Consider the following 3140-nt stretch of genomic DNA (forward strand, 5'->3'; position numbering starts at 1 on the left):
GAGATAACTCCTTTGTTTATAGAGATATGAAATTTACATTTGGCGGGAATCTTTATTTGCTCTGGAACTATCAGAGACTTATAACAGGCGAGTACCGAACAAGGATTTCGAGGCTTTTAATGCACCTACCTATAGCTAACACACGGCTATATTATATATATAAAAGATTTTTAAAGCATTAATTTATAATTATTACAATCGAAGACACTTGTTATATCCAACGAAAAGTTCCGGATCTTTGATGTTTTGGTCCTTTCAAGTATCTGTCCGTACGTCGTGCGTCTGTCCGTGCGTCCGTCATAACGTATTGTGGCCTAGGTAGCGCCCCCGTTTTTTACCGATTTACTTAAATGAATGATTAGTAACAATAATATCTTAGACGTTTTTCACATACATCGGTCAATGGGCAATATTTTATTTGTGTACATATATGTTAAGGATTGAATATACTAAAGAATAATCAAGGGAACCAAGGTTATAGCGGTTATAGTGGATAACAGATATACACAACAAAGAACATGAAGTAACTAAAATCATACATATAAAGTAACAAAAGCAAATGAGCAACTGAAATGTGTAAATGTGAGCGTTTGGTATTGTGAAAGTTGTTCCCCTTTTAGTCAGACAAACATACAATTACGAATATCTTAATTGGAAGCTACACCAACGCAAGAAAAAAAGGTCAAGGACCACTGGCAACTTTAGTAGACAGAATAAAGCATGTCGTGTAAGACGACAGGGGTCCACTGGGGCCTGAGGGGCGTATTTCAATAGAGACGGAAAAGAAAGGCAACAATGAGAATAATGAATGCAAACGAATGCAAATGAATTTTCACTCTTCACTATTAATTAGCAAAACTTTAAATGCTTCAAGAAGTTAGAGGCAAATTTTTGATGCCCATTCTTAATATTTCTTCATTTTTTACCCAGGTTGCTTTCATTGCTTTTTGATGATTTCAATTTTGATGATTGCCCAGTGTGAGAGAACGGCTCATAAAAGTGTCAAATGTTGTATGCGGCGTGCCAAAAATACTGAAGGTATTTCAAGACACATTTGTTACCTAATACAACTTCAAAAAGAGCAGATCCTGTCGGCTATACGTCTTACACTGGTTTATTCCTGAATGCCAACACCCTTTGATCTACCGACAGTTAACCTGTGAAGGAATAGGTGTCAGTAGTTATAACAACAAAGTTGCATGCTTATCAAAACATTCATACTAATTAACAGATAGATTAATTACAGGTGACTTATTTCAGTTGATATTTCAGAGAGTTATTCCAGTTGTTAAAATCTTATTATTATTATTATTTTGCTGTTTCTACTTAATTTTTCTTCACAAAATCATAGATGTACATGTATAGCGCAATAAACTTTTGAATTATTTTTGTAGTCCGTAGTCCAATAACTTCAAGATAATTCAATTTATCATTCTACTTTATGTAGGAATACTAGTACTAGAATAGTTAACAAGTATACTAGCTATGAAGTTTTTATTTAATAAAATATTTGTAATTGCTACACAATATAGAAGATCAGTTTTTCTGTAAGTTAAGGACTATACTCTTTTTACCGTAATTTGATATCACATGAAAAAGTAGAAAATAAATATATTCATATTTTAATTAAATAGGTGAATTAGTTTTAGCACTAGAATGATAAAGAATGAAATAAAATAAAAGTTAAAAAAAAATGTTAAAATTTTATTATACTTTTTACAAATTTTAATAATTCAAATTAATCATATTCTAACATTTTTTAAATTTCTGCTGTTTTCCATATAAAAAGGGTATATGTTCCATTTATCAACAGTTAAATACTTTTAAAAATATTTTGTTATAAAAACACCTATTGTTATAATATAAACATCTATTGAAGTATTTTTGTTGGCATTCAAGGAATGGGTAACATATAAAATGTTGGCATTCGAGGAAGACACCCTTACACTGGAGTATGAAACTTCGTAGGGCACAGTAGGATTGTTTTCGTGAAAGCATTTGGTAAACATGAGTGACTACATACACACCTGTATTTACCAACAAATATCAAAGACACCCATTTTCCATTTTTTCCTCATGATGAATTAAAACACGACATGGTATAAAAGCCACCAAACCGCAGAATGTGTAACTGAAAACAAACGCTCTAGTATGCACAGAAAATTGTCGACATGTCTGCTCACAATATATCAGCACACCACTGATATTGTATTTCTTCTTGTTGAACACAGTACACAAAAGAATTTGCTGTCAGTCAGTTGGAGTCAATTTATATGGTAGCTCAACAATAGTCCGTGAAAAATTTCTTAAGAAGTACCTAGTTATGAGAGGTTTCGGCATGGAAAGGAAACATTCCAATAGCTTAGAAAAAGCCTAGTTGTTGTGAATAGAATCAGCTCTATGCTTTAGTTGCACCAGTATAAAGCGATTAAACTTTTTCGTCTATTACCTGGGCTTTTATTCGACAACTGGTGAATCTCTGATTGCGTTGCCAAGAATTTAATTTTTATTGCGGCTTACCTCCTCACAAACATGAAATGCGGCACTAACTATTGAGTAAAAAGAATCCTTTCAATCTACTGTTTCAGCATTCATGTCAACTTCGAATCATATTGGCAGAAAACAGTGGAAATATATCAAGTACAAACATACAAAGGTTGTCAGCTACAATCAAACCTCGTGATATGAAGAAATGATTTTATGAAAGTATAAGTGCTCAGTAAGAAATTATGACCTTCGATATTGTGCAATTGCAATGAGATGTCAATACAAATTGTGACTGGAGCCTTTATAAGCAATGACACAATGTAATCGGACAAACCTAAACTTTTCCTTATATATTCAAAAGAAATTCAAATAAATGTCCCTTTTCTATATTGCTGTAGGATTTATTATCAAAAAGTCATGAACTAAACCCTGTCGATAAAGAAGGCAAAGTCTCACAAGATTTCATCAGTGTCATTTTGTACACAGTAGGATATTTATAGAAGAACAGTAATCCTAATTTTGCGTCTTAGAATTGAAGCCTCCAAATACAGTATTTTGGTTTCTTTTTCTGAAGTTTACGTAGACATTCGTAGTTTTACACATTTTTTTCAGTTTTTTTTTAAATATCTCTGAGTGCCTAAGACAATGTGAAA

This window comes from Perna viridis, chromosome 2 (genome assembly GCF_037379345.1).
Source record: "Perna viridis isolate PV_CMFRI_1.1 ecotype Kerala chromosome 2, ASM3737934v1, whole genome shotgun sequence".
Taxonomy (NCBI): Eukaryota; Metazoa; Mollusca; class Bivalvia; order Mytilida; family Mytilidae; genus Perna; species Perna viridis.